Below are 15,000 nucleotides of genomic sequence, written 5' to 3' on the forward strand. Positions count from 1 at the left end.
TGCATCAAATAAAAAAAAGTAGAAGGATTAATAAACCAGACTCAGTTCAATGGACCGGAGATGACATTTACAGCAAAAAGAAAAAGAGAAAAAGAAGATAAGCGTTAATAATAATGACAACGATTGTCGTGACAATGACAAAAATATTGTGTGACTGACAACGTGGCGCGTCGTGATGCGTGTGTGGCGATGCGCGATGTTATATGCGTCGCGTTGCCGAGGTGGCTGTTAATATCGATGCCGATTGTAAGCGATGTGTTGTGTAATTATCGATGTGGCGACTATCAATATCACAACATGTACCACGATAATCGATCAATATAGCTAATAAAATAATCATTATTCATTGTATAACTTCTTGCATGTTGTTTAGTCATCATTTATTCTTTGTCATTCAAATGTGTTGTATTAAATTGTAATAAAATCGTATACAAAATTATATAATATAATGACAATGTAAAAAATTGTATAATGTATTGATCAGTATAAATTAACAGGACTAGTTTCAGGAGATCTTCTGGAGATCATTACTGGATGACAGATATTTACAAGGAAGCGTCATGCCATCTCCAGTTAAATCACATAAGTGTAATGGCTTCATTTTTACCTTTACTTTACACGCTGTGCTTTGCTGTTTGCTGAAATACCCATCTTTTATTATCAGCCATATAGCCTTGCGTATATCCCAAAGACCAGCACCATTCCACCAGTTCAGATTTTCCAATAAGTTCAGTGGGCATTTGAAAAGCAGGAGGATGAGGCCGCACAGCAAGTTCATCTGGGGACTGCTCCAAGATTAAAGCGTTCCAAAGCATATTCTGCTCACTGCCTGCACGTTCTTGTGACTAACAATCATTGCTATGAGCTGGGGTTACTAAAATGCATGTGAAATTCTGCTCCACGGACCTTAGCATTTATCCAGGATGTCGCTCACCTGATTCGTCCCGGCGCTGTAATATCGCGACGTTCTGCTTTGGATGATACCGCTGAACGGAGGATGAGATGTTTGAAAGTGTCACGGACAAACGGCACAGGCTGAACAATCTCTGATTCAACTTTGCTGCAGGACTCAGGTCTAACAATACTATCATTACTAAGTGCTGACTAACGTTCCAGCTGAAATACAGTGAGTTCCCAGACAACAACATCCATTGGCGCACATTGGTTGTTGCTTGGTCGATCATTTGAAGTGGAAATGTCTTGGCATGGTTGACTTACCGCTAGCATGAAGCGACAGTCTCGCCCCGCAGGCGCTGTTTCGCTCCATCGTACAAGCCGCAGAGCCACTCTTGCGCCGTCTGAGCAGACCTTCTGGAAGCTGCTATCCTGGGCGGACAGCTGTGCCCTGTACAACGACTTACCGAGCAGACCTCATTTCACCGCAACCAGTAGGTGCTTACTGCGGGTTTGTCCACGTAGCTCAACCAGCAATGACCAGTTCAAAGCTGATAAAAGAGCAACCAATTATCAAGATATCATAGGCCCCACCAGCCACACATACACCTCTGCCACGCCCATTTTTTACTGGCGCTCTTTCAAAACCTGTTTGACAGTTAATTCCCAAGTTATCTTTACAAGGCTTTTTATTAAACGACCTGGCAGAGGATTCATCATCTCTCTGATCTAAGGACTCAGCTGAAAACTGACAGCCTCAAACCGCTTCCACGTAGCAACATCAGCACCAGAAGCGGCTGCTGGAATATTACTGGCGTACTGCAGCCACCGCCAGCTGCCAGTTCCACCACAAACCAGGTCAAACACCAACCTGTGCAGCCATTCGCTGCCAGCCAGCGCAGCTATTCAGGTCTGCCACAAAGAGGCGACATTGGCCGTTCCAAGATGGCGATGCTCAAAGATAAACCACTGCCAGCTTAAAATCGCACACTCAACACCTGCGACAACCAAATCCACACATCAAACGCGTAGCAGCGCCGATCACACATCAACACCGGTGTCAAAATCTTTTACATCAAACTTCGCTGTGCCAAATCCACGCTATCCGGCACACCGCATATCCAGGTGATCACGCTCAACACACGCTGCTGACGCCGATCACTGCAGCCTCAAGCTGCGCTAACAAGTCCTGCACATCAAACCGGGCTTTGTCGGTGATCACACATCAAACGCTCATTCACGCTCGGCTGACCGTATCCGATCCACACATCAAAGCGCAGGCATAAAATCCACAAACCCCATCGCGCGACTGACCATTCACGCACACTCAGCCGCTCGTGCCTTGTAACTCAAATCACGCGCTCGACGCGGCTGATGGAAAGATACGACATCAAGCGCCGGTGTCAAGATCACGCATCAGCCTGAACGTCCCGCAGCAACAACCAAAGTCACGCATCAAGCGCGCCATGCCGATCTGCACATCAGCACAAAGATGTCAATTATCACGCAGCTCAATTGCGCTGACGCAGTCGCCACATCAAGCCTTGCGGTGTCCAGATCTTTACATCAATGCGTTTGCTCGATCACACACATCGACCACATATAAGATCACACACTCCAGGCAAACTGGCGACAATAAGTCTTTGCATCAAAGCTGCCAACATGCCAAATGTAAAACATCGTGCGACGCTCCGATCTTTGCACTCAACTACGCTCAAACACGCCGCATCAAAATCTTTTGCATCAGCACGATGCTAGACGCTACACAAACCATCAAACGCGTTGTCAAGATCTTTATCAAGTACAACTAAATGCAGCATGTCAAGTCGCACCTCCGACAGCAGCTCCAAGATCACATCCAAGCTTTCAGCGCAGTATCCAAAATCGCACATCATTGCACCAGCTGGCTCAAGATCCCACTCAAGCGCAGTTGAATGAGACATTATCAGAATGATAACAAGTAAAAACCAGGAAGGATTCGAAGAAGGAGGAAGACTTGAAGAGGAAATGCTGATACTCAGGAGGTGATGAGACATTGGAAGGCAGTGTAACAGCAACGATGGGACACATTAAAAGGACATCACTTATACATCTCTCATCTATGTCTGTCTTATCATAAATCTTATTCAATATACATCTACAACATCATCATATATTCATATGTATATATGTGTGTCTAATCTACAGTATCACATTCCATTCAACAATATCCATATATATACTACTTCTTCTATTCAAATCATTATTATACTACATTATAATACATAATATATTATATATATACATATATTACTTCATACACACATATATCTGCCATACTTCATCACATCTACAGCTATATATACTTCCTTATTACTATACATATTATATATACATCAATCTTATTATATAAATATATATTAACTAATATATGTATATATATATATACTTATATATATATATTACCTTCTTGTATATAATAATATATATATATATCAAACTCATATCTTGACTATTCATTGCTCAAAAATAATCTTATACATATTATATTATAATATATTATGTATATAATATATTATAAATAATGTATACTTCATAACATATGTTAATAATATAATATATTATTATCTTGTAGTATCATACATGTGTAGCTCATTGCTGCATGTACATACATGTATCAATATTAATGTCACTGTCTGTTATATATATTAATCGCGTGGATACTGCATCAAAGACTTGAAGGTCTTAGCTTAAAGATTGACCCAAAGGTTAACTCGTCAAATCAAAAGATGAGACTGATCTTAAAGAACTGATAAGCCACAACAGCGTGTAACAGATCAAGCGCCACATGCCAGAGTGACTGGCTGCTCTGATCTAATTACAGGACATTATATCTAGACCTTTTTTGAACGTGCGCATATAAAATTACTGGAAAAGAAGAAGGAAGGGAAGAAAAGAAAAAAACAGATGCACACACACATGAACAATCATGACCAACTGGGAAAGAGTTCTCTCAGCCCATGCATGTGTTGATGATTACACACATGTCAGTCTTTTACTTTACCATTAGAACAAACTGTCAGCTCAGAAAGAAACAAGTAGTAAGAAGACAGAGAAGGTCTAATTACACGAGGAATACCAGACAGATAAAAGAAGATGAAGAAGACTAGATGAATAAAATTCACAGAGAAGAAATACAGAGACAAAACTCAGAGAAAAAGCAGAAGGAGAAAAATAATGAAAACAAGCCAAGGAAAAAGAAAAAAATTGAGAAGGAAAATAGAGAGAGAAAGAAGAAAGAGAGAGAGAGAGAGAGAGAAGGTGGTCACCTTATTCTGATGATATGAGAGGTACTCATTACCTACCAATTCACAGTGGTTCCTCTTCCAATCCTCTTCCCCACAAACACATGTAAAGTCCACAGCAAAGGAAAGGCGGGAAGATGTCAAATCAGATTAGTGGAAGATAAAAGTCTCATTCAAAAGAAGAAAGAGCAAAGTGAAGGGAGAAAGCTTTCTTACTCAGACATTACAAACATGTCTCAAGCAAAGACTCCCTGGATGAACAAATCTTTGAAGCTTGCTCCATGAATACAAAACAGCAAAAGAAAAAACTACAGACCCCAAAACCAGGGCGGGTCACAGAAATAAATGGAAGGAAAAAAGAAAAAATGTAGAAAGAGAAAGGACAGACTGCAGAACAGCATGCTGCTACACTTTCTTTGGAAGGAGAAGCTGAGGAGACAGAGGAGGAGAAGGAAAGAAAGTAGGAGAGAAAGAGACAGAACAGCAGGAGGGAACAGAGGAAGGAAACAATTATATCACCAGCAACAAGTAAATCACACTGGCTGGTACTCCTCTGCACAATGAACCCTTTACTTTTTGCATGCCTATGGTTCTGAAAGGACAGAGAAACTGCTCTGTGACTTGCAGTGTTTATTTACATCACACACACTCCACACTCACAGTATCAAGTAAACAAAGACAAAGAAAGAATGGAACAAGGTGTAGAGGTGAGAGCATTTTAAAAAAGGACATCCAGTTTCATATTCTTTTAGGCGAGTCATCATATATATATATGTCATATGCTCATGCTTATCTTACTATTATGTATAATAATAATATGTAGTATAATATATTCTTCAATATACATATTAACACATATCATACTATATATTCAACATGCCTTCCGTATATATGTATATTCATATCATCATATCTCATAGGGAGATTTCATTTCGATCTGTTGCTGATCTGTAACAAGCAAACAAGGAGGACACTCAAAACCACAGAGGAATACAGGAATTACCCTATGGCGTTTGAGAACAAGTCATGATCGTCATTAATTTAATTGTTGCTCATTCAGGAAGATTGAATAAGAATACGGTGTGGCGTAGTTACCTTTGTGTCGAAGGAGTTGGAAAACGGATTAGCGACCATAGACATTGTTTGTACTGGATGTATACCTTTCCGTGGATATAAATAAAGCTTTTTATTTTTTTTTTTGCACAGTTTTCAGAAGCATTGATGCAATATTGCTTTCCATTCAGATCTTTGTTTTATAGCGGAAAAGCTTTAGTTATTTGTATTTTATATTAATACATAAAACCACCCAAAGTAATACAAGAAATTTGTGAAACAATCAAGCGTGGTATTCAACAGAACTGAAATTGTAGGCGCACGACTGAGACTCAAGGCAGAACATCACAGTTCTTAGGATCTTAACATTTCAAACTGCGACTTTGGTTTGTTTCAGCAGGAATGCAAAGGCCTCTAATGGCAGAGGCTACAAAGGAAGGCCAGAACATTATGGCGCGCAGGTGTGGCAGCATCATCATCATCAAAATCATCGTAATGTCGTTATATGCTAATAGATTGAAAAATAGAGCGATCTGATCAAGCTTTGTCTAGGTGGCTGGAAGGACTAAGCATTGATTGGATAACCTTTAACAGATCAGGACTGAGACGAACCAGGGGAATAATATTAGTAAAGTAACTAAACAACGATTTAAACCAAAGAAGCTAACGGACATTTGGGTTTGACATGTGCATTTCTATGGGCGGCTGTGCGACGCCGAACCACTCTCACTCGGAAAGCTTCATTCTTGCCAGCCTAAGCGTTTGTTTGATACTTTTAAACAAACAGTAGTTACCAGATGCCTGATCTTTTTATGTATGATGTGATTAAATATGTAGGTGCAAACTGTATTCGTTATTGCATAAATGTATCTCGTAAAATATGACATATGGAGATAAATCGGGTGATAGCCGGATCAGAAGTTAATTCTTTCGAACATAAGATCGGTCGTCTGGATCAACTGCCATTAAAAGTGAAACATAGAACTTGGCGCAGGCTCATGTTACGCTCATAAATGCGTGTGGCGGCAGCAGCATATCATATCGCTGTTTAGTAGTCTGCTGTTCAATGGTGACTGATCATCATCACGCATCCACCTCCACTCCACCAGGTTCTGCCGTTTGATGGGAACGGGCAAAACAGCCGATCAGGTGTCTTAATACTGTGAAGTAACAGATCCACGGGATAAAGATGACAGTAAGGTGAAGACCGGAAGTTTGTCTGAGAGGTGTATCGCAAGGAAGTGCCACAGACCGAGTTGCCGTCTCAACAGAAGTGCTCACTGAAGTGCCAGCTCACCGGAAGTTTGGCGCTCGCAGAAGTGCATCGCAGGAGATTACAGCATCTGGAGCTGCGCTCGCTGGAAGTTGTCACCAGGGGAGGTGCAGCGCTCACCGGGCACGGGGCTGGAGGTGGCTCGGAGGTGCACATCGCAGGAAGTTTACATCGCCTGGAGGTGGCGTCGCCGGTGGCGTCGCGGAAGTGCGCTCGTCGCCAGAAGTGCTGGCGTATCGCGAGACACTGCGCTCGCAGGAGCAGGCGGGAGGTGGCGTCGCCAGGAGGTGCTGCATCGCGCAGAAGTGCCATCACCGGGAAGTTGCATCGCCGGAAGTCTTGCAGCTCTTAGAGTTTGTCCACAGAAGCTGGGAGACTGGAAGTGCAGCCACAGAAGACACTGTATCTTTAAGGAAGGTGCAGCATCATGATTATCACTGAAGGCAGCTGATTAGGAAGTTGCAGCAGCTCACTGGAAGTGCATCACCCAAGTGCAGGTCAGCAGAAGTTTATCACCAGAGGTGCAGCATCACTGGAAGGTGCATCACAGGAGGTGCATCACTGGGAGGTGCACTCACTGAAGGTGCCACAGCTCTTTGGAGCACAGACTGGAGGTTTCTGGCGCTCTTTTAGAGTTTCCATCTTTGGAGAGGTTTCCCGCTCTTAGGAGGTGGCGCTCTTCAGTTATCCATCTGTGGGGAGGTACTGCATCCACCCAGGTGCAGCTCTTGAGCCTGGGCTGGGGTGCAGCATCATAGAAGTGCCACTCATAGGAGGTGCATCACTGGTGCACTCATAGGAGATTTGCTCACGAGGCTGGACTGAAGTGCAGCGTCCACCGAAGGGACCAGCTGTGAAGTTTTATCAGCAGAAGTGCAGCCACAAGTGAGGCCAGGAGGTACCATAGGCTAAGTGCACTCAGCAGGAGGTGCCTCATGAGAGGTATCTGCGTTTGATTTTTACATCATGAGTTCCGCTCATGGGAGGTGCTGAAGGCTGGAGTGCGTCTTTGGAGGTGCTGTCTGCAGAGAACTGGGGCTAAGAGTGCAGCATCAGGAAGTTTCCATCTGGAGTTCCACAGGGCCCAGGAGGTACCACACTCTTTCAAGGAGAAGGTACCTGGGACACAGGAGGTGGCATCATTGGAAGGTGTCACTGGAGGTGCCATCATAGAATACATCTTTCAGTGCAGAGACTGGAAATTGCCAGGGCTGGGAAGTGCACTCATAGAAGTACCATCTGGAGGTAGCATCACCAGAAGTGGCATCCATGAGGTGGAAGCTGAAGTGCCATCCTTCACAGGAGACATAAGTGGGAGGTGCATTGAAGCACCATGCCAGGAGGTGCCAGCTCACTGAGACACCATGGACTGGTCCCTGGCATCTCGTTCTGCGCGACAGGTTTGGTCTACTAACGACAGCAGAGTTAAAACCCTTCACATGATGAGGTTTTAGCAAATTCTCACTCTTGAAGGAGGTCTGAATTATATTCAGCAAACCAGTCCGCCAACCGCTGATGACTCTGTCACCCTTGATGACGTCCCCCAATTCATATATGGGCGCAAGGTCTGGTCACCATACGATGGTGCTGGTCTGCTGATGGAGTCAAAATTCTGTCTTACAGTGGGTCATTCCTGTTGATGGGGTCTGATCCTGCTTTGATCGATTCCAGAAATTCTGCTGATAAATTCTGGTCTAACAATGGCGTCTGGTCTGTAGTGACTAAACTCTTATCACGTGTAGGCGTGGCGTCTAATTACCAACATAGTGAGATTCACGTTATACTTTGTGGTGAGGTCCAGGTCCTGCTACGATGACGTCTGATCCGCCATGTGACCGCTCACATGTGCTCACGATGAAAAGTCTGAATTTCCTGCACTGATGAGGTCCTGATCCCACCATGACAGGGGTCCCAGTTCATATGCATTCAGGTCCCACGTTTCTGCTGATCAGAGGTCATTTCTGCTGATAAGCGTCCACAGTTCCATAACGGTAAGCTCTTGTCATATGATAAAGTGAAATTCCTTAACCATGAACGGTCGTCCGCCGCGACAGGTCACAATCATGCTCCAGTGGCGTCCATTCTGTACATATTGCTCTTGCTCATGCTGCGACAAATTCTGATTACTGTACGCAGTGGGAGTCGGAAGTACCATAACATGACAGTTAGTTTCCATGCATTCGTCTGAATTCCTGTACATAATTGAGTCAATTCTATACATTCATGCCAGTTCTAGCAATGCTCCCATCGCTACTGTTGGCGTCATTCTGTGCATTCGGGTCAGTCTGCGATGAGGTCTAAATCATGCCTGACAAATTAGTCTACCACTTTGCAGTGATGGTCCATATGGCCTCAAGAACAGGAACTGCAGACCAATTTTGGCTAAAAATGACGATGTCACTTTCTGTTGCTGAGAGGACTACTGATCAGACTGGCTGATCTGCATGTTGCATATCCCTGAGCGCATACTCACCGAACATAAAAGACAACGTAGTTATCTACAGGAATTCAAGATGCAACAAAAACAAACCACAGAAAAAATAAGATAATACGACAAGTCATCCAAATTCTAACTACTATGGCAAAAATACTGATCTAGTCAGCGCCAGAACCAGTGAAGATTAAACAGGACTTAATGGACTCCAGGTGATCTTCCAGCGCACATACCGAAAAGGTTGGCTGAACCAGACCTGCTGCTGGATGTGGTGAGATGCCTTCGCAGAACGAAGATACTACCGGATAAACAGGCCAGACCGCCACTGGATAATAACTATAGAATGCCAGATCGAAATTACTGCTGGATGCTGACCTGCTACTGGACCGAAGTCACCGCTGGGGATCTTACTGGATAACGAATCAGAATCTGCTGGACTGCCCCAGATCGAGGAAGTCTGCACCGGATGCGGATCCGGTCACCGCTGGATAACTTCAAGATCCAGAGATGCTGCTAATTGTGATCAGTATGCTGGATATGAACCAGAATGCTGCCAGTGCTGATTAAGATAACCACTGGACTATGATTGGAGATATTGCGCCAGATAGAAATAAGAGATACTGCACCGGATAAATCAGATCAAGATAATGCTTGCACTGCTCAGATCAGAGATATGCTGGATAACATCAAGACAAAGCTGCCGTTCGTGATCCGAATTTCGCTGGATATCAATTTGGCGATACCGCCACTAGCAGTCCCGCTGGATAACGACCGGTGGACCACAGGCCAGCAGCCAAGAAAAATCCTTATTTTGAGACAGTCAACGATCAAGACATAATAAAATTTCTTTTTAAAGCTGTATAATAGTCAACGTTGCCACATAACAACAACACCGCAAATACAAAGACAGACGAAGATTATAGCCTCTCACATCCACGCCATACATCACAGTTTTATCACGTCACATACACATCACGTTTTATCCATCACTCACGGGCACGCCATCTTCATGCGACGCCATACCATATATCCACGGGCGTACACGCCAGATAGATATACCTTCATCACATCTTTATATCTGGATTTTTATCACGCATCTTTGCATCACGGTTGCATCATCATCGCCACACGATCATCACCTTCATCATCATCACGATTTTATCATCTTGCATCTTTGCTCATCTTTATCATCCACGGTGGTAAGGCTAAAGTAAAGTTAGGAGAAAGTTTGAGGATAAGTGCATTTCTCCTTCTATCTTTATCTCTGATATCTGTTTCTCTGCACCTCTTTCTCATCTTCCACTAATTACCAGCACATGTGGTTTGTATCTCTGCTATTATAATTTTATCAAACAAACTCGATGACACTAACACACAATAGTATAGGACACATGAGATATCAGGATATCAAACAACAACAGCAACAATGGTAACCAATGATATTATTATTATGTGTTCGTGTTGTGCTAAAGGTTGCTAATCTTTGCTGGCGGCGTTTCTTTGGACAAAAAATGGACTACCAACAACATGCTTTATCAATCACTTTAGAATATCAAGTGAAGTGAAATGTGGACAGTTAAACAATAAATTACTGGGACCTAGTCTCCGCTCAGCTCATTTCACAATTCAAATTCTTTAGCAATAAATGCAGTTCAGTCTTTTAGCAATTGATACCGGTTCAGGAGAGTCTCCATCTGTTTCTTGGTTAATTAACACTTTGCGGAAAGCGCTGTGGTGATTATCCTGCTGCAATATGGAGGATAGGTTGCAAAGTATTTTCTCATAGCCAAGCTGGAATGTCAATCAAAGACTATCAACGACATCCATGAATTGTTGATTAAGACTACAAACCAGATAATTACACTGTAGCCAAATGAAAACATATCATTCATGGGATAACCAAACACTGACATCACTAAAAGAGATTTGTTAACTTATTTGGTAATATAGACGAAGCGTGGAAACCCTTTATGCTGCAAAGGCCATCCTCACAGCAACAACCGCTGGGACTAACCGCCACTAAACAGCACAACTTTGATCCTTTTAGCTCATACATTTACATTCTCAGTCTAAGAGAAAAAATAATCCAGCAGCAGATTTCAAGATGACAAGTTAATACATCCATGCTGCTACTATATTGTTATCAAGTTAGCGATCCTGAGCAGTCGCCTTTGATTCAGGATCTAACAATCTCCCAGTCGTAATACTTTTTGAAGCTGGCTGGTCTAACTCTTAATTGCTCTCATCATTTAAAGTCTCAGGATTCTTGCACATTGAATACAAAAGCAGGATGCCAACAAGAGTTATTGCTATAAAGGTGAAACTAAAAACTAAGTGGAACGATACACACCTGGAAGACTCTGCATAGCTAATGGAGAGCACACTACGCTCTTGCACATTCGAGGCTGCTAAGAAGCGAAAAACAAAGTGCTGAGCTCAGATCTTCACTTTATCAGCGACCTTTTGTGATTGGATTGCCTCCAACTTTATGATGTGATGCAGTGTGATATAACTGCATCCACCATATTCACTTTACAAGCATTTATGATATATGAAAATGGAAGTTTGATAAAACAATAAAAAATCATAATAAAAAAAAAATAAAATAGCAGCAATCATTATGACTTAAGAAGTTATCACCTTCACTCCTCTCTGGTTGCTAAGTGTTCGCTTTGGATGCATTTGAGACTCTTTAAAGCATCCTTCATTGGTTTTGGATTTTTACCAAAATCATGTAAATCACATTTACCTTTTTAACCTTTAGTTAAAGCCTGATTTCTTCCACATTTTTCTCGAGGCACGTTCTTTAGGTGACGATCGATTACTTTAGACTCTTAAACATCATGTTCGTTTTGATTTTGCCACAAAATCCATGTTAATCACATTTTCCCCTTTTTTAACCTTTCGTTAAAGCCAATTTCCTTCTACATTTTTCATCAAAGTGCCGGTCACACAAGATGAACGATCAAATTGCTTTACAGTCCTCAAATGTCCCATGCTGTTAATGCTCCATGCAGCAAGTCCCTCACACAGAGATGATCATGTTTAAAACGGATCTAGTACAGAAACCATGACACATCCAGGCCACTAGGTGTCAGTATAATGGTGGCTGGATAACATAAAAAAAAAAGTTATAGAGACTAACCTTATCCAGCGAGGGACATGTTTAGCAATTCACAATTTTGTGTCTGGACTGCTGATATGCAAATTGGCAGTCACACAGTGCATGAAAAGACAGGGACACAAGTTCTCACCTGCCAATCAATCAGGACAGTCACAGCCAGTCTGAGAGCAGAGAAACAGCAACACAGAGTGATGATGAAGTCAGCAGAGGTCAGGAGCAGAGGTCAGGAGCAGAGGTCAGGAGCAGAGGTGAGGTGCAAAGGTCAGGAGCAGAGGTCAGGAGCAGAGATGAGGAGCAGAGGTCAGGAGCAGAGGTCAGGAGCGGAGGTCAGGAGCGGAGGTGAGGAGCGGAGGTCAGGAGCAGAGGTCAGGAGCAGAGGTCAGGAGCAGAGATGAGGTGCAGAGGTCAGGAGCAGAGGTCAGGAGCAGAGGTCAGGAGCAGAGATGAGGTGCAGAGGTCAGGAGCAGAGGTCAGGAGCAGAGGTGAGGAGCAGAGGTCAGGAGCAGAGGTAAGGAGCAGAGGTCAGGAGCAGAGATGAGGTGCAGAGGTCAGGAGCAGAGGTCAGGAGCAGAGGTGAGGAGCAGAGGTGAGGACCGGAGGTCAGGAGCAGAGGTGAGGAGCAGAGGTCAGGAGCAGAGGTCAGGAGCATGGAAGCTCCAACCCTCTTTCACCAGGTCAGGAAACATTTAGGCATAGCAACTACCTCAGTAACTACATTGTTGATTATGTTGCTATGGAATGACGTGAGAAGCCCTCAGCCACTGTGTGGTGCATATTCTCATGTTTCCTTTCACTCATCTGTTGTTGGCATATCACATGATTTCTGGTTGAACATGTACATGTATTTGGACAAATATGGACAGATGAGTGAAAGTGCTTGATTCAGCTCTGTGTGTCTGACCATTTTACACATGAATATGTGATATATACTCAGCCCCTCAGTGTTGGGTATGGCCCCTCAGTTTTGGCAAAGACCCCTCTGTGTTGGGTTGACCCCTCAGTGTTGGGTACAACCCCTCTTCTCCTAACTGTAAGAACTCTTCTTACCCATCTGTGCTGACTGGATGTCAGATGTCTCATTTTAGCAGCATCTTGAGACCTGTGTTACCTCTGATCCCAGCTGATACCTGCTACTCTCAGCGAGACCCTTAACTTTGAGCATCTCCATGGAGACAGACCTAGTTCACACTACTGTGGAGAAGAGCAGCAGATGATTAATGAAGTCTTTGTGTGTAGAAACACACTTCGCTTAGACAGAGGTGGAGATGAGGCCATGTTTTGACACTCACTGCTCATAAAGCCATGAGGCATTCTTCAGTGACCTCCCCCATTCTCTCTCTCTCTCCATCTCTCTTTCTCTCTCCCTCAGTACCTCTCTTTTCTTCTATCCATCGCTCTCTCTCTCTCTCTGTCTCTCCCCCAATGGAGCGGTGTTGACAGACATATAGTGGATACATACTGACATTAGTCTTTGTCAGTCAGTCCTATATCAGTCCTCCTAAGTGAATGTGGGTGGTTCTGGGTAATTTAACTAATCGCTACAACAAAGGCCTCAAACACAAACCCCCACCCCACAAACACACTAACCTTACAGAGAGAGTAATACCAGTGGATCTATCTTAAGTAGACATTCAGAGAGTTATGTTTAAATTACAATATACAGTTACATCCTTCATATTATTTATTACTGCTAACATGGGGGGTGCTGAGTTGTGGGGCTGTGCCCTTCCTCCTCTCTGATGCACACCAGGAGTTCCAGAGTAAGTTGTGTGTGTGTGTGTGTGTGTGTGTGTGTGTGTGTGATAAGAGGGGACGTTCACAGCAGCATGGTGCCTAAACTCAGACACAGAGTTACACACCGTCAGCCTGGCAGTGTAAGTTCGACTGTGTCTACATGTGTGTGTACATAGTCAATGGTCACAGGGTGTGTAAACCCTCTGAAATACCACAAAGCACGCTAAAACATCATAATAATGAAATGACATAGTACTACAGGCAGAGAATAACAGCTGTGTAACTAAATATGAAGAATAGCTCCAGAACAGACATTGTGAGACCAACACCATATTACTTATGCTTTCTGATGAGAAACTGAGTAGCTTGTGTGAGCTTGTGTGACCTTGTATGAAAGATTAAAGGACAAGCAAGTGCAATAAACTCTGGACTATACACACCCACCCCCACACACACACTGTGTGTGTGTAGGTTGGCATTTAGGCAGTGGACCGGCTTGCATTATTTACAGTGAAAGCACCTCCATAGTCCCAGGACCTGGGACACTGGACAGTCCATTCTCACACGTTCACATGTGCTTACATGTTCGCGTGTGTCAGGTGTTCATGTGTGTTCTCCTGGATGTGTGTGTGAGGAGATGTACACTGTAGAACATCTCTTACCAACAGCACTAACTGTAACTAACTGGTGGCACTCGCACATAACACTTACAGTAAACATGACTCTACACTTAACATTAAACGATGAACACATACACATGAACACGTGACTACACAAACCAACAGGGAGCGCACACTGACAGGGTTTAAATAGACAAACATTCAACATTAAACCCTGTGCAGGTGAGTGCAATCCCGGGGGGGTTTGGTTACAAACAGTACACATGAGTGTGTGTGTGCACACTCTAGTACGTTAGATCAAAAAACTACACGACTAAAACTAAAACTAAACAACTAAAACAGAAACTAAGCTAGTCTTGAAAACTCGAGCTGCACACTACACTTAATCTACCCATTCATTTTTCTTGATTTGACTTTTTGTCTTTTATTTAAAACTATAATTCTACATTATACTTTTGACATATCCTTGTATTCAGGCTACTGTGTTTTGACATGCTTAACGTAAACAGAGAGTCTCATCTCACCTCCTGTGTCGTCTTCTGGTCCCTGCTGTCTCACCCTGTGTCCTCGCTGGACACACCTCC

At 43.3% G+C, this 15,000-nt stretch overlaps 1 protein-coding gene across 1 annotated transcript in view; it reads right to left on the reverse strand.

Moving 5' to 3' along the window:
* Positions 1 to 15,000, reverse strand: part of LOC113591282 (RNA-binding motif, single-stranded-interacting protein 3-like) — a 147,519-nt gene that overhangs the window by 132,492 nt on the left and 27 nt on the right. The window contains exon 1 of the mRNA XM_081713830.1: positions 14,941 to 15,000. This exon is cut by the window's right edge and continues 27 nt beyond it. The gene's annotated coding sequence lies outside the window, so the exon portion shown is untranslated. The remainder of the gene's footprint in view (positions 1 to 14,940) is intronic.

Source organism: Electrophorus electricus, chromosome 4 (genome assembly GCF_041902795.1).
Source record: "Electrophorus electricus isolate QZ-2024a chromosome 4, ASM4190279v1, whole genome shotgun sequence".
In the NCBI taxonomy this organism is placed as follows: Eukaryota; Metazoa; Chordata; class Actinopteri; order Gymnotiformes; family Gymnotidae; genus Electrophorus; species Electrophorus electricus.